This window comes from Paroedura picta, chromosome 3, assembly GCF_049243985.1.
Source record: "Paroedura picta isolate Pp20150507F chromosome 3, Ppicta_v3.0, whole genome shotgun sequence".
Classification (NCBI taxonomy): domain Eukaryota; kingdom Metazoa; phylum Chordata; class Lepidosauria; order Squamata; family Gekkonidae; genus Paroedura; species Paroedura picta.
In genome coordinates this window covers 32,378,132-32,396,218 of record NC_135371.1, presented here as the reverse complement: position 1 = coordinate 32,396,218, position 18,087 = coordinate 32,378,132, and the positions used below count along the sequence as shown (strand labels likewise).

At 42.9% G+C, this 18,087-nt stretch overlaps 1 long non-coding RNA gene across 1 annotated transcript; it reads left to right on the top strand.

The window, feature by feature from the left end:
* The first annotated feature begins 2,728 nt into the window (after nt 1–2,728).
* Nucleotides 2,729–8,750, top strand: LOC143831792 (uncharacterized). The gene is made up of 3 exons (XR_013228969.1): nt 2,729–2,868; nt 2,972–3,142; nt 7,900–8,750. It is a non-coding gene; the product is annotated as an uncharacterized LOC143831792 (long non-coding RNA).
* Nucleotides 8,751–18,087: the final 9,337 nt, after the last annotated feature.

The following is an 18,087-nucleotide window of genomic DNA, read 5'->3' as shown; positions in this document are numbered from 1 at the left end:
GCCCTAATCAGAAGGGAGCTCTCAGCCAGGTAGGGCTAATAAGGAATCAGCTTTCCACCTCCAACTTCCAGTTTCAGAAGTCTGTTGGGTGAAACATGCAAAGAGCATGCTAGTAAGTTGCCCTGACCTTCTGGCTGAATAACTTAAAGGACAGGGGGATGTGAGCTGCCTCCCAGAGGCAGTCTCTGCATGCCTTCTGGAGAGAAGTACTGTAGAAGGCTCTGAAATGGCCCCCTGCTGGCCAATCAGAGATGATATTTGCAATGCTCTGTGATCCATCTTTGCTTGTGGTGCTGGGATTTCAATTATTGGCGTTTGGGGCTTCTCTACCTTTGTGTAATGGCCTGTCTTTCTGCATTACCCATGCTCATTTATTTCCATGTTTTCTTCCTCCATCCGATTTTGGCCACTGCCATGCGATTTGTGGAAAACAAAATTAAGTTTACATTCAAATGACAGTAACACCAAATTCTTCCAAGACTTTCTTATGATGTTTTTTTATTTGTGGTTGCCTTTGAATAATGCATCAGAATATTGCTATTTACCTCATTAAGAGATGCACATTTTTTGCCAAAACATAGTCACGCCATTTGCATTGCTGTTCTATCATTATAATGAGGCTTAATTTAAACCATAAATTTCCATTGTTGGTATGGTGACAAAAAACAAAGATGAAATCAGCAGATGAATGTGGCAGATGTGTATGCACTGGCAATAAGAAAAAATATCTGATATGGGTAATTACAAAATAATAAATCATTTGGGAAAGTTTTGATAAGAGAAGGAATACTTTAAATGGTTTTTTGAACTGTATTCCACTGGTAACAATAATTGCCTTCTTTAATGTAAAAGGTAATGGTATCCCCTGTGCAAGCACAGAGTCATGTCTGACCCTCTAGCGTTTTCCTGGTAGACTCAATACAGGGTGGTTTGCCATTCCCTTCCCCAGTCATTACCGTTTACCCCCCAGCAAGCTGGGTACTCATTTTACCGACCTCGGAAGGATGGAAGGCTGAGTCAACCTTGAGCCAGCTGCTGGGATTGTATCACATTTAAAATATACAAGAACAAGTTAATGAGAAATTGTAGTTTGGGAAAACCTATGAATGCTGGCAGGGGCTCATGGGAATTGTAGTCCATGGACATCTGGAGGACCAGAGGTTGACTACCCCTGGTTGTGTGTATTTATGTGTGCGGGGGTGATCCAAATACAAAATTAGGAATATTCTTATTAAAAACAGCTGAGGTTCTCTATATACATCTTTGTGGAAAAGGCATCATTAAAAATATTGATTTTAAAGAAATGAGTCAGAAGTTTAGAGGTATATAAAACACTATGGAGCATAGGAGGGTCTTTCATATTATGCTTTAATTCCCTATTTAATTCCTGATTTGGTCCTCTGACTTCTTGTAAGCATTTGACTGGAACTGTCACAAAAATAGGAACAAATTGTTGGAGGCCTCAGAGATAGCAACCGATTTCAACAGAACCATTTGAAATGCATTAGATGGAAAAATGCTTTTAAAATGTACTGGTGGGATATTGGGCCTGTATTTTAACAGGCAGTTGCAGAATGAGGAATCATTTCAGCTGTGAGATCAGTTCCAGATGAACTGTACAGCTAGTTCTAGAGGGCCATTGTAGGTTTGCCTTGTGCTTCTTGGAAAGCATCTATCACACATGGCAACTGCTGTTCAAACTGGGATGGCTTGCAAGAGTTGTTGCATTATGAATGGGGGAGGAATTCCATTATTCATAGGGGGAGAGTCAAGACAGCTGCTAGGCATGTCTTAGCTCAGGGGTCCCCAAAGACCGTTTATGCACTGGAGGTTTCATGCCAGGCTGCAGGCTGGAGTTTTAGTCATGGCAGGTTGTCCCACCTCTTCCTGCACCCACACGGGGGAGCATTTGGCCTGGTGCACCTCATCTGCCCCTGATATGTGCTCGTGCATAGGAACTGGGGCAATGAAGTTCCCAGTGCATAAATGGTCAATGTGGTGCCCACTGACACCTTTCTGGATACTTGCCATCTGTTTTATACAAATGGTGAGGCCAGGTGGGGCTTTTGGAGATTAGATTAGATGTGCAGATGTGTTAAAATCTTGCTTTGGCAAAAGGTATGACAGAAGATAATTTTTTTGAAACATCATGTTCACTTAAAAAGGCATCATGTTAAACAGAGCTTCTGCCTGAACTGTTGAAGATAATCTATTATTAGAGTTATGCATAACCTCAACCCAAACCTCCACCTTGCCTCCTACTGCAACCATTTTTTGTTTATGCCTACCAGTGTGTGTAAGAATTCTAAAATTGGCTTAGAATGGTTGGGGACAGTATAATATTCATTTCTGTAACATCTGTACAGTTTCAAGTCTTACAAAAGAAACACATATTGTGTGTTCAGAGGTTCACGACTGACACCCATACAACAGCCAACACTTGTCTAAAATAAAGCTACAAGATGTGAACAGCCAGAGTCCTGAGTATTTCAAGGAACATCTGCATATGAGATCAGAGTCCAGTAGCACCTTTAAGATCAACAAAGATTTATTCAAGACGTGAGCTTTCAGATTAGTCTGAGGAAGAGTGCTTGCACTCAAAAGCTCATGCCCTGAATAAATCTTTGTTGGTCTTAAAGGTGCCACTGGACTCTGATTTGATTGTGCTACTTCAGACCCACACGGCTACCCATTTGAATCTGCATAAGAGCTCATCATTGCCTCTAGCATTCAAGTCTGCCATTCAATCATGATTCATTAATGAAGAGGAAGGGGTCTGCCATTTGGTCCATGTGTGTAGCCAGGAGGAACTGAGTGGCAAAGAAGAAGACAAAGGTAGTCAGACTCCCAAGACAGTAAGTGACAAAGGTGAGGTACCTACATGGGGATGGTGGTGGTGGTGGTGGGGGGGTGATGATGGCAACTTGGGTGCTCCCATGGACTGACTGCTGTGTTCTTCCCCTGTGCCTAGATCCCTATTTCCTGATGTCCAATGCTAATGTTTTGGACTGACCCTGAGGGGATGAATGGCAATGGCAGCCTCCATGATCTGGCAGTCACTGGGCAGTACATAGTTCCTGGGCTTGGCAGCTGGAGGAGAGGCGACATAGAGGGCAGACCCTGCTGAATAGTGCAGCCACTGGTGAGCAGAGGGCAGCCTCACATCCATGTGCTTGTATGTTTAGACCCTCATGGGCCCTGTGCACTCTGTATGTGGAACAACACTGGTGTTCCTGTTGTTACCCAGATCAGAATGTCTCCTGAATTTAGATGGGGGAATTGGCAAATACCCGAAGACTTACTGAGAGGCGGATAACTACGGGATCTCCACCTATGTCTGCCAGGGTTCTTCCCTTAGAAACTTGCACAGACAGTTTGAAATAAATGGAAATGATTTTATTAATATACAAAAATAAAATTAGCACACAAATCAAGCATACACACAAGAGGAAAAAACAGAGGTGAAATGGGGCAATAGGGAAGTATAAGAGAAAAAAGAAAGCTATAGTTACCTGCACTGCAGAAGTCCAAGGGGAAACAGACAGCATTTCTAGAAGAGAGTTTAGAGCCCATGAGAGCAGGTTGGGTATGAGAGATATCCAAGGTACACACACAAAGGAGCTCTGGGATGTGCCGTAAATAGCTGGATTCATAACTAAGGCTAAGGATGGTCGTTATAGGCTGGTACCAGTACTGGTGGTTTAAGACCAGGGGCCATTCCGCATGAGTTTAATGTAGCAGAAGGCTTTCAAATTGTAAACACTACTAATTTGCAGTTCCGCAAGACGTCGCACACAATCTGCAACACTCCTGCAACAGTTCAGAGAAAAGCGATTCGTTGTTGTGCTTCTAGGGAAATCAGGAAAAGTGGATTCACCCTTTGAAAAGCACTACACTTTTGTGAACAATCTGCAACACTAGCGAAAAAGACCTGTGCGTTCTCATTGTTGTGGTTCCAACAAAGTCCCTCCCCCTGGCTCTCTCCTCTAACTTCTGGTGAAGCGATCGCCATTTTTTTTCCCTCGGAGCGAGCAGGGAAAGCAACGAACCAGTGAGGCTTCATTCACCCAGTGAGGCTTCTCCGGCTACAGTCCCTCCACAGAAGTGCTTTAAAGCTCCCCTAAGTCCCCAAGCACAACACAGCCCCGTTTGCAAGTTCCCTTTATTTTCAGCCGAAAATCGCCCCTGTGCGGGGGGGGGGGATTTTTTTTCCACTCGGGGGAGCGTGGTAACGATGACTCGCCAGCTCACACGCCAGCTAGATGGGTCTCTCCATTGCAACGAATCAACGCAGATTCGTTGCAACGTGTGGTTTTATTTTATTTTTTAAACTGTGCTTAAAGGGAAAGGGGCTTTTCCAGAGCATGAGAACAACCGCCCATTGGCTGTTTGTTTGATTGACGGCCAGGGGCGGGACCAAGCACAGAAAAAATCGGTTCCTTTCTAGCTATTCCTGCGAGACCGGAAACTTGTGGGAAACGAATGAAACGCTACTGGATTCCACTACAAATGCAGGTGTGCGTAACGCTGAGATTCCACTTTTTAAAATAGCGTTTCCGCTTTGTGGAACCAATTGACAACATTGGTCCTTGTGCAGAAACACCCCAGTTATTTGCCTAATCTATATACTATTAACCATATGTGGCTCCTACCTGTGTCTAGTTAAATTCACAGATTGAGGCCATATGGAGACTCTTCTGTAAACTAGGGGCACCCCAGGTTGCAGAAAAATCTGAAACTTAAAAAAACAAATTTGGGGGAGTTAAACCTTCCAAAAGCACTTACATTTGGTGGCGGTGCTAGGGAACTGGGCTGAATCCTAAAAATAAACATTAACTCAGGATAAGAATCCTGGTTTGTGGGAGAAATAAATAATGTTTGTTGTTGTTTAGCTATGCCTTCAAAGCTTCTTTTCCTGAATGATCACATCTTTGTGGGGGAGGATGTTTATACTGTTTTGGCTGCCATTTTAGGTTGTCTGTTGTCATGGCAACCAAAATGGTGGCTGAACTCTCATGAGAGAAAACAGTTGTGTGAAAATTATCTTGTAATATTTTTAAAGGGAGCAGGGGCAGCAAATACCTTTTCAGCACCCAGACTGGCATGCCAGACTTCCTCCGGATATTTGGGCTGGGCAGGTTGCCCCACCTTTTCCTGGGTCTGTATGGCGGAGCATTTTCCATGCTGCATCTGGTCCAACCTGGATTTGTGTCTCTGGAGCTGCCAGGGCATTTCATTTTTTTAAAGAAAGTGGGATTGCATTTATTCTTTAAAAATATAAATAAATGCCTAAGTCAATCCCTCTGCATGTGGCAAAGCTGCCTGGGGCATCTTTCTGTCCCGGGATGTTGCAGGTGGGGGAGGAGTTGGGCCAGGATGGCCCACCTGTTTCCTGTCAGATGGCCCTGTCAGACATAAAGAACCTGTGTTTCCTTGGTGTGGCCCAACCAAGGACCTAAGTCATTGCAAGTCACTGCCCTGGGCCAGCGCTGATGTCATCTGGAAGCGGGCATTAGTCCTGCGACCAGACAAGTGTTGGCCCGAGCTGAGTTCCTCAAATGGAATAGGTCAAAGAGGTAAAGTTCTCTCTTCCTTCTCTGAGGTGGATCCGGAAGCAGTGAGGCATTCTGGGAGGGCAGGAGTGGCAGTTGTTAGTTCTACTGTTTCATTTACCAGGTGCCAAAATGCTTTGAATCACTAGTGGGCACATACAAGAGCCCTGCACAGAACAAGATCATGCACATTTTTACTTAACCATGAACTGGAACACCTTCCCTATGAGGAAAGGCAGAAGAGACTGGGACTTTTCACTTTAGAAAAAAGTGAGAGTATGATAGAGATAGATAAAATTTTGTGTGGGGTACCAAGAATTGACAAAGATACATTTTTATCCCTGTCCCAACATACTAGTACTTGAGGGCACCCATTCAAGTTGATGTGGGATAGGTTCAGAGGATATAGTGATGGCCACAGGAACCAAGAGCTTCAAAATGGGATTAGACAAATTCATGGAGGATAAGTCTGTCATTGACTGAGGGGAACCTCCATGTCAAGAACCATGAAAGTTCTGAATCCCAGAGCTGAGAGGCAACATCAGAGGAATGCCTTAACCTCTATACCCTATTGTTGGCCCTCTAGAGGAACTGATTGGCCACTGTGGATAATTCCACACCGGCGGTGCTGCTCCATGCTTCCACCGGTGCATTGTGGCAGAGCAACATACTCCTCTATTTTTTTGTTTCCCCATGGGGGATACATTTCAGCAGTGGACCTGGTGCACTGCTGAAATGTGTCCCCTATGGAGACATATTTCTGTGACACACCAGATCCACCTCTGAAATGTGTCCCCACAAGGAAAGTAGTCATGGTGGAAAGGTTCTGCTTCATGGGGAGGGTTATTTTTCAGGAAGGTGGGATTGCATGAGAACACAATCTTACCTCCCTGCAAAAAAAAAAAAAAAAAAAAGAGCCCCACCCTGTCCTGCGATGATTTGAAGCTCTGTGAAGCTGACTGGGGTATTTTTTGTCTCTTCCCGGCCTCCATAGGATGGGAAGGAGTTGGGCCTCGAAGGCCTGGCTCTTCCCATCCACACGGGCCTCCGCCAGGCTAGCCCCTGTTGGCCCCCATAGTGAAAAAGGGAATGGTTCCCTTCAAGCAGGGTAACTAAAGGCCCAATTTGTGCCAGGCTCGGGAGAGGGACAGACCAGTGGCAATGCCGTGTGGAAACGGGGATTTGCCCCACTTCCATATGAGCGCCCTCCTTGCCTTTTCTGCCCATGTGGAATCAGCCTGTGTGAGACAGGATGCTGGGTGAGACGGACTATTGGCTTTATCCTGCAGAGCTCTTGTGTTCTGTTACCTGAATACAGCCTTGTTGAATTTAGGCTTGTATCACAGGTTTGTGGATCCAAAACGTGTTCCGTTCTGGGTTGATCTCATCTGAGCTGTTGTCATATTTACATCGTTGGAAGGAGCTGTCATTGTCCAAATGTGCAGGCAAAAGTGCTGACTGCAACTTTTGTTTTACTTTGTTATGTGCAGTGGTAGCATTCCTCTAACAATGATGCTGAATATTATCATTATCAATCTTATATGATGGGGAATGAAACTGCCTGCTTGTTTTCTTGTTTTCCCTAGGCAGTTTTCTGATATATTCTTTGTCGGGTAATGAACTGAGTTCATTTTGTCCGTTCATTAGTGAGATCAAGAAGTCTGCAAGATCCCGAATCCCTCGGATGATTGGATTATTTAAAGAAAGCTAAACAAGATTTGGACAGATAGTGTCTTACAGTTGTAGACTAATTTTCGTGAAGACCTTAATATACTTTTAATGACAGAATCTAGTAAAATTAACAAGATATGCTGAGCTATTTGTAGGGATGAACTGTAAAAGACATCAGCCAAGCAATGTTTCTGGAAACAAGCCCATTATTAGACTTAACAGTGCTATCCGTACAGAGTTAAATCCTCCTAAGTCCACTGGGGTGTTGCTACTTAATTTGGCACTCTAGCAGCTTAGCATTCGTTGTACACCTTGTATACTAATACACAGGGACAGAACAAATGTGTATTGACTTGACTATGACTAATAAAAGAGGTTGCTGGATTGATGGTAACTGGTAACCCATTTAAAGTACACTGGCAACAGTGGATATTTCAGGTTTACTGTCATCAGACTTCACACTCCTCAATTTAAAAACATTGGATTGATCCAATGACTGCCTTGTCCAGTCCGATCCAGCAGGATCCAGGTCATGACTTCCTTTTGCCAAGGTGCATGAGAGGAAAAAAACCCGCATTGAAGAACTTATGCCCAAGTGATACGTCTTACATCTATGAATATATATTTTGAGTTAACACCAAAGTGATATGTGATAATTGTGATACTTAATTTACAGATTTGGATTGTGAATGCAGCCACTGATGAAGATCAAGAAAACGGGATATAAAATACCTGGGACCCTGTTTTGGTTGCTGAGAGGTTGGCCTGTAAGAGATTCAGCCAATAAAACTTGAAAAAAGAGTTACATTTTGGGCAGTTTGATTTCACTTTTTGATCAAGGTTTTATCCCCAGCAGAAGCTGTCTTTCTTAACTGGAGGAAGGCTTAATAAAATGTAATCATTGCATCCCATCCATCTCTTTTTTAGAAACACCCCCCACCACACCCACACCCACACCCACACCCACACCCACACCCACACCCACACCCACACCCACACCCACACCCACACCCACACACACAACATGGCACATTTAGGATTCAGCAGAGTGTTTGCAGGTGACAATTAAGAATGCCAGATAAAAATGGTCTTTCTCTGTAGCAGTACTCCCTGTTCTTGCACTCCTTGTCCTGATAAATTTATTAATCAACCAGTTGTGGGTCAGGTTAGCAGCATGTGGAATATTGCTTCCTTTGCTCTTAGGAAATAATCTTCTGTTCACCATCATTGTGTTTCATGATCGCAGTTATCTTCAGTTGTGCCACGGTAATTAATAGACTTTTAAATGATCTTCTTTATACATCCCTGTAGTCTTAATTTGTCATAATTTAAGGAGTCAGAAATCATGTTCTCTTCCACTCCAAATGTCACTGGCGCAAATCCCGAGTCTATTACAAATTCTCCTGTTGTCTAAATGTCATCCAACAGATGGCAGCAAAATCATGTTGAATAAAGGAGACATACGGAAAAGAAACTAATTTCCAGCATGGTTCCTGAGCCTTGCTTATTGGAGGCTTTGTTCTTGCAGTGGCAGCTTCGAAATAAAGTTTTGTTGGATATTAACTGACTATTTTTTTGTATAAAGATTAATGTTTAATCTAATACATGTTATCACAATGATCTTCATTCTTTTTAAACTACGCTATGTTTCCAGTCCATGGGGTCATGTTTCCAGTATTTATTCCTTCCTTCATTATTGTTTTTCTGTTGTATGCCCAAATGCAGCAAAGATATCATTGACAGATATCATGAATACACAATAGGCCAAATGCTGAATTTGAGGATATATTTATAGATTATTTTAGAAAACAAAGTAGTAGTATAGTGGGGACCCACAAAAAAAGGGGGATTATATAACATAATTGTATATATTAAGGATAATGATATATTACAGTGTATTAATATTTTTCCCCAACATTCCCTATAATTTTTAAGATATTATCTATAACAAATGATGGTCTTTACTTCTTTTGGGGTACTTTTATATTTAACATTGTAATTTTAAAATTTAATAACTGATCTATTTTGCAACTGTTTTTTTGGGGGGGTCTTTAAATGTCTCGGCAGCAGGTCCCACCAAACAGCTGATCCTCTGCTGCCTCAAACAGGGTCTGTTGGGGAAAGACAGTTGATCCTTATGATCAGTTGTTTGATGGGTTTTTTAAACCCATCTCTCTCTCTGCAGTCTCAGTCTGCTGGGGAGATGTTTAAGCCCCCCCCCAACATCTAATCCTCCTGTTTAAAGACCCCACCAAACAATTGATCTTTCTCCTCTGCAGTCCCCATCTGAGGCTGTGAAGAGCCTGCTCTCCACTGCTTCAGTTGACATCTACTGGGGAGCCATTTAAGGACCCCCCCTTAGCAGAATCAACCCAAATCAAATCAATTGCTTTGACCAATTTTTACTAATGGGAATTGCAATTCTTCTTGGCAGAACCCTGGATCAGCATGGATTTGAGGTTTTTCAGGTTTACCCGAGCCAAATTGCACATCCATATTGGCAATACAGTAGCCCTTAAGTGTTGATTCCTTCATCTCTAATATCCCCGAGCAATTACTGTATTGCCATATGTTAAAAAATCCCTCATTTCTTGTGTTCTTGTCATGATAAACTTCTATTGGGGACATTACTGTAGAATTTGGAGGGCTCAATAAATTCTGGAGCAAAAACCATATTCTCAAAAGTCCATCTCTAATTGTATGACTCCTTTCTTGAAATACAATTATTTTAATTGATTTCTTAATTCATAAATAATCGTGTCATCCTTCATCTAGGTTGGCTGATTCAAGTTTTACTATTTTTATCTCTGGTGTTTAATCTAGTTTGTAATCCATTTGACTTGCTGAATGCCATCCACTAAGCTTCCCAAACAAATAAAGAGAGATCATGGGTTTCCATAGCCTACCGAATATTTTAATCAAGTTACAGCACTGGTTTCAGGTAGATTTCAGGTAGATTTATGTGATTGTGCTGAAGACCGTCATAGTATCTTCCTGTCATTACTTTGTATTGTGTTAACAATACTGTTGGGATGTCCTTATCATTTAAAATATGATGCAAGTACTTAGCAGAGGATGATACAAAACAATCACTTCCACTTCCTTGCAATATTCAGGCTAAAGAAGATAAAGTATACTGACCAGCCATTTATACTTCCAAGTAGGGTTTTTATACCCTACTTTTCACTACCCAAAGGAATCTCAAAGTGGCTTACAATCACTTTCTTCTCCCCGCAACAGACATTCTGTGAAGTAGGTGGGGCTGAGACTGCTCCATGAGAACAGCTGTATCAGAACTGTAACTAATCCAAGATCACCTAGCTGGCTGTATGTGGAGGAGTGGGGAATCAAACCCAGCTCTCCATATTAGAGGCTGCTGTTCTTAACCAGACATCCATGTTTACAGACATGCCTGGAAACCCTTTGATGTCTCTAATTAATGAGATAGTAACTATTGTTATAATTAGAGGCATTCGGAGGCTCTGGCAGTCTATTTTAGATTATCATTGGTGTCTGTATCCTTCAATTTTAATTTTTATATATAGTTTTGACATACATCTTGCAAAAGTATGGTCTAATTTTTAAAATCATATCCTTCCTCCAAGTGGCTGTCCTTCTTATTACATCTCCTCTGTTTTTGTCCTCACAACATCCCTGTGAGGCAGCCAGCAAACTCCATGGCAGAGTGGGGGATTAGAACCCAAGTCTCCTTCATTTTAGTTTGATACTCTAAGCACCACCACCACCATGTACCTGTCAGCTGAAAGTTATGCTTGTTACACAATATAACTGAAGAGAAAAATCTGTTTCTTTTCCAAGGTTCTGGAAGATATGGTCACCTATTCCTTCTGGAAAACTAACAAACATTATTATATATAACCAGAAGCCATTGCATTCTATGAAGTTCAACACAAACATAATATAAGCCAATTTTCCAGCTTACTGGCGCAGAGTGGAGTCACTTTCTTTTGAGTGCACAGATATTCATGGTGAAAATTCTTGGTAATTGCCACAAAACACAGCTACTGTGAAATACATAACATCGTAGCCCTGAATAAGCAAAGCAGTTAAACCACACAACTGCAGCTGTGGAATTTATTCCTTTCCTTGCTTCTTCTATGATGTTCTATCACTTACTGGTTATGTTCCTTAGTTTCCTACTAGCGACACGCCAATCAGATGATGTAAATATGCATGCGTAATAGTCTAGGAATCCTCCTGTTATAAGCCAAACCATTTATCGCATTGTTTGTCCCTGATTATGGATAATTCAATTTATTTATTTAAAAGCTCCTGTCTGATCATTTGACCGAATGCCCTTCGAGTGACTGGCAGCAAGAAAGAAAAACAATCTAAAAACAACGGATTGCAACAGTGGCTATCATGATAAAGCAAATGAACAAATGTCAAAAAACTAGAGCAATCAATATAACATGCCCAGGACAAGCAGAGTTGCTAAGTACCCATTATGAGAGGATAGTCTTAACCTTGGGTCTGACCAGAAGGGCAGATAGGGCCAGGCAGTGCTCCCTGGATAGGGAGTTACAGGTTTTCAATACCCACTTCTGCACTCTGACTGCAGAGAAATGCAAAGCAGGCCACATGCAGAAGACATGCTGAGATTGGAGAAGGTAGTCCTTGAAAAGCATTTGTTCCAGGTGTTTTAGATCAAAACCAGTCCCTTATCTTTGGTCAGGATACTAACTGATACTAGACAGAACTGGTGGAATATAAATTTATTAGCCTGCTCGGATTAGTAATTTGGCAGCTCAATTCTTGACCTCTCTATGCATTTTTCAAAGGCAGCCCCACATAGTTAATACTAGTTGTCTCCTCTGTTGGTCAGCAGAGTGCTTGTTTCTGTGGCCTCTGAGATAGTCCTTTTCCAGGAAACGGCATGTGGAATATCAATCTTACCTGCTAAACACATTCCTGACCTTAGCAGACATCGAGTCATCCAGGGAGTAGGACTGCAGGACTTTGTTTGCTTGAATCCTGCACTCTTATTCACATCTGCTTCCAAGCACTATCTGCCCTGAAGATTATTTCTTGCTTTATATGCTCACATTCATCCCTGCCTGTTTCTGTGCCCCTTTTCAGAGCTTCGAATTGTGCACAGTTTTACAGGAGAGGGATCCATGCCCAGAGTGTCTCTGTACAGACAACTTGAAATTGGGAAGTCTGGAAAAGCTGTGTTGCTGATCCTGGGAATGGACCTACAACTTACACAAATAGAACTATGATTCAGGTGGAGAGCTGTGTTGGTCTGAAGCAGCAGAATATAGCTGGAGTCCAGCAACATCTTGAAGACCAAAATAGTGCAAGTACACTTCATCAGAGACAGTGTATCTGTATTTGATCAAGTGTGCTTGCACACAAAAGCTTATACCATTCTTTCTCAACCTTTTTACCATTGAGAAACCTCTGAAACATTCTTCAGGCTCTGAGAAATCCCAGAAGTGGTGCAATCGTGCAGAATATTGTTGGGGAGCATAGCTGTGTGCACACCTACCCGGGGCACCTCCCTTTCCCACCCACACCAGGCCCATCTTTGGCCATTGGGGGGGGGGGGGAGGAAGGCAGTCAACATGACCATATACCATGTGATATCATGTGATAAAATGTTTAACACATTTTGAAAATATATTAAAATTAATTAATTACCACCCATCCAGGAAGCCTTTCCAGGGCTGACAAGAAACCTCAGGGCTGTCAAGAAACACCAGGGTTTCACGAAACCCTGGTTGAGAAATCCTGGCTTATAGCTTGAATAAAACTTTGTTGGCCTCAAACACTGGACTTGAACATTGTTCAAATGTAAGTATGGTACAACTAGAGCTCATTAATGGGTGGAGGTTCGAGGTGGGACTATATTTGATTCTGTGTTTGAAGGCCAGAAAATGATTTTTGTCTCATTTATATTCTAGTTAGTGTCTCTGTCTAAGACTGGGCACCTGTTTCTTGTCTCTTCCTCTGATCTCTTAGCATGATTAACGGAATCGTGTTGGGCATGTGATCCCCCTGTGGGCAAAATATATGACTAGCTTTGCTTGAGGGTATTGGAGGAAGCTTGTATGTTGCTGGGTCATCTTTGATTTAGCAGCCTGAAAAGCACAGCAATTTCTTCTAAATTAGCATTCAGGACTGCAAATAGTCTCAAGACCATGGAGAGGATTGCTGCATGACTGCCGGTGTTACAAAGGCAGACAGCAGTGCTTTTTCTCCTCCAAAGATTCAACGAGGAAGAAGCATTTTGTGGCGAGTTCCCCCAAGTGATGCCATCATGGAGCCAACTAGATTTGTGCTCTCTTTCAATTATTTAGCTTGTAGCTGTAAGTTTTCCATTGTTATATAACTGTGGGGTGAAAGCAAGCCTGTCCAAAGCAAGATGGAGCACCAGTAAGACAACGTCAAAGCTGATGCCTTTCGTCTTCTGCTTTGAGCCCCTGAGATGATGAGTTTAAGTTACTTTTACCCTTGTTTGTAGTCACATCTAATTGTTTCCATGGTAATATTACTGATTCAAGGCACAGAAGGGTCTGTTTGGAAATAAAAAGTGGCACCAGATCATTAACCAAGTGGACATTTTAGAATGATGCTGCACCATCAGGTAGCATGGGATAGGGGGCTTGTGGGTGGGGGTGGTGGTTTAGAGCAGAGGTCCTCAACCTTTTAATCACGGGTGACCGGTCAACGCTTGACAATTTTACTGAGGCCCGGGGGGGGGTAGTCTTTTGCTGAGGGACACTGCTGCCACCTGAGCCCCTGCTCCACTTGCTTTCCCCCCGGCACCCCTGATGTCCTGCCGCCTGCTGGGGGGCACTGCCAGCAGCTGCGCAGTGCCACGCCGAGGGGGAGCCCCAGCAATGGAAGCCGCTGGAGAACACCAAAGGTGAGCCAGCGGCAGAGTGGCAGGGCAGCCCCCGAGGCAGCAACCGGGGAGGAGGATGAGGAGGAGCCACAGCCCGGCACCAACTGATCCACGGCCCGGTCCCAGTCCCCGGACTGGGGGTTGGGGACCACTGGGTTAGAGGACCCATTCCTCCTGAGATAGTCACCAAAATTGTCTTTGGAAGTCTGAGAATGCTTTTCACAAGATTCCCAATTTGTTTGTGCTGCTTTAATACTTATGAACATGAAGCAAAAGACAGATTGACTCTATTTGAAGTGAGGAGCACTTTTATGTAGTCCACACCGTTCACTATAGAACTTAATTTCTAAGTCTTGTCTATGCCGTGAGAAATAAATGGCTTTGCGGCTGGCTTCATTGGAAGTAATAGTGATTCTAAGTGGGTTTTCAAAGCCTCTCTCTTCCTATGAAAATCAATGGTATTTCTCATTGATTTCAGCCAGTTGCCAAGTGAAAAATGTATTTGCAACCCTTCCAATTTGAGGATGTTTGGATGGGCTCTGAGGCTTACCCATTACTTTGTGAACCTTAGTCGAGGCAAAACAAATATTAATACAAATGTGCTACTGTTGCTGTATGGCTTCTGCCCCCTCCCTCTGTTTAACCCATGTAAAAGCCAGTGTTAAAAGAGCTGGTTTTTTGTATCCTACTTGTACTACCTGATGGAGTCTCAAAGCAGCTTACAATGGTCTATCCTTTCCTCTTCCCACAACAGATACCTGTGAGGTAGGTGAGGCCGAGAGAACTCTGAGAGGACTGGGACTAGCCCAAGGTCACCCCGCTGGCTGCATGTGGAGAAGTGGGGAATCAAACCCAGTTCTCCAGATTAGATGCTGCTGCTCTTCACCACTCCACCAAGCTGGCTCTCTTCTCTTCCAAGGTGGAAGAGAGGGAAATGATATAAGCTGCTTTGAGTCCCTGTTGCTGGTGTCAATGATCTCTGTTTCCACTGAAGGGTTGAAATGAAGACCAGGGGCTACAATGATCACATCCACGAAATGGTATGAATGTACTCTCAGAAAACCCTTCATTGTAAGAAGCCGTTAACATCATCTTGATATTTCTCCCCTTCAGAAGCCAGCCACCCCCTTAATAGCCATAAAGAGAGGAAAGAGAGCTTGAACACAATTCAGATAAAAGGTTGTGAAACCACAAAAGGAAAATATCCTCTTGGTATAGGTGAGGCATAACAATTTAATTTGAGTCAGAGGCTTGGATGAAGAGCACAGGTTTGTACAAGGACAGGAGTAAGGATGTGAAAGGTGCCATTGATCCAAATAGAGGCTGAAGTCAATATGGAACCCTTCCAAACAACTGTAACTCTTAGTTTGGAATAATACATCACTACCAAACAAACTAAACCTCTAAAACATGTTAAAACTAATATGCATTACACTCTCAGATCAAAGGAATAACACCTGACAATATATAGACCACTCATTCTGTAAGAAAAGAATGCAGGGGATATATATGTGGTCCATGTGCCTAATAGGGTGGGAGGCAGGATACCATGGAGCTGGAAACTTTACTGGAGCCTCATGGACCGTTTATGCACTGGGAACTTCACTGCCCCAGCTCTCATGCAGGAGCACAAATCGGGGGCGGATGAGGCGCACTAGGCCAAATGCTCCCTCATTTGCGTGCAGGAAGAGGTGGGGCAACCCGCCACAAATAAAACTCCAGCCTGCAGCCCAGCCTGAAACCTCCAGTGTGTAAACGGTCATGGGGATTTTATTTTATGGAGTTACAGGGAGTTGAAGCTTCGGCCAGGCTTTAGAATACAGAAATGACCAGGTTGGCAGATGTGATTCTTCTAGAATGCCCTTCTTCACTTGGGTGTTCATTGTGATTTTATGGCCTGCATCTAACCTCAAAGCTTTTTAAATGGATATTGCTTTGGAATGGTAAATACTGTTTTTATGTCCCCTAATAACATACGAAAAGTCCTGCTGGATCAGACCAATAGTCCATCCTGTCTCACACAACGGCCAACCAGTTCTGCTGGAGGACCAGCAGCAGGGCACAGAGGCCCTGATGTTGCATTCTGGCTTTGGGATTCAGATTTGGGATTCACTACATTATCTGGTTGCAAATTCCACATTTTAAAGTAGTATTTCCTTTTGTTTGTCAACTTCATTAGATGCCTTTTGGAAGGGGGAGAAATTTTCTCTCTGTCAACTGTCTCCACCCCATGCATAATTTTAGAAACGTTCTTACCTTCAAGGCCATATGCAGTCTGGGCCCAGTGTACCTGGGAGACTGTCTCTCTGCTTATACCCCCAAAAGAGCACTATGCTTCACCACCGCCAACTTGCTAGTGATCCCTGCCCCCAAACAAGGACATCGGTCTTCAACAAGAGCCAGAGCTTTTTCTGTCCTGGCACCCACCTGGTGGAACGAGCTCCCTGAAGAGATCAGGTCCCTGCCTGAACTCCAGAATTTCTCAGGGAGGTGTGAGGGAGGTGGAGCTGAGAAAGCCCTGACAGGACTGCTCTGCGGGAACACCACTATCAGGACTGTGAGTAGCCTAGTGCTAAGTTCATCAGAATAATTGTTTACATCCTAGAGCTTTCATGATAGCTGCTTTCCTCCCTGTTTCTTGTGAAGTGTCAACTCTTGTTCCGGGATGTTCTGATATTATAAGCATCCTACTATTTAGCATTATCAATTTCTCATGCTAGTTGAATTCAGTGAACACATCAACTGCAAGTGCACATAAACACGAGGCACTTCAGTTCAAACAAAATGGGTGGGGAGTGCTCTTTAGACCCTGCCATTTCCTGTGTTTGTATCCTAGTGACTCCTTCACTGCCCCCATAATACCTTTTATTAGGAACAGCTAAATGACGCATAACAGCAGGCCAGCTTTCAAGTTCACCTTAACTCTTCTTCAGGCTGAATGTTACAATATTAAAAAACAAAAGCAAACAATGCCTATTTGGTATGTGGCTTATGGGCTGCTCAACCTGAATAAAGACAAAATACGCCTGCCTGCTCTGCACCCCAGAAAATAGTACCTTGCCAGCAATTCCTATAAAGATTTAGCATTGTGAGTAGACTAAACAGAAATGGCTAGAAGACTTCTTTTGTACATGCCGTGGCCTGTGCGGTCTAATGTCGAAATCAGACATCTGCCATGAATTTGCAGGATGGCCTTGAGCAAGTCCCTATCTGTCAGCCTCCATCTATAGCATGAAGATCATTGGCCTACCTTCCAGTCTGTTAAATTAGAAAGGACTTTTGCGGCACCTTGCAAACTAACAGATGTAGTGACCCATGTGCTTTTATGGATTAGAGCCCATTTCAGATGCGTCTTGCTTCTCTGACGGCTACCCTACTGGAATTTCGTATAGACAGTAGGAAAGGTTGCAGAAATAGTGTATGTGCATTCAGTAGTGAAACATCAGTACTTAATTACTCGTTTTTGTTGCTGCTTACTTGCAGACTAGATTAATGATTGTGTAGACCTGTGATTAGTAGCCAGCCACCTTGGTTACACGTTCATAGTAGCATAATAGAAGTGTTCCAGATTCTAAAACCTGATAAATCATATTTGATTATCAACTATATCAACCTTTTATATTGGATTTGAATTTTATGTGTATTCTAGGAAATACATGATTATATAGTTTCTACATTAGCCTATACAGTACGGCTTCATCTATCATTCCTAAAATAGACCTAATTCTTCTAAGGCAGCATTGCAAGGGTAAATGTTTGCTGAACCTATTAATAGCCAATGAGCTCTACCCTTCTCAGCTGTGACTTTAGAATTTTGTCTGGACCTGTATCCTTTGATTACGTATTATCTTTGTCCTTCCATCTTTGCTTCTTGTCTGTAGTGTTTCTATTGTATTTCACAGGGTCCTTCTCACAGTGCTTGTAATTACTGATAGCTTTTGAAATAAATGTTATACTAGATTGTTGATGGAACTGGTTTCAGATTTATTATTT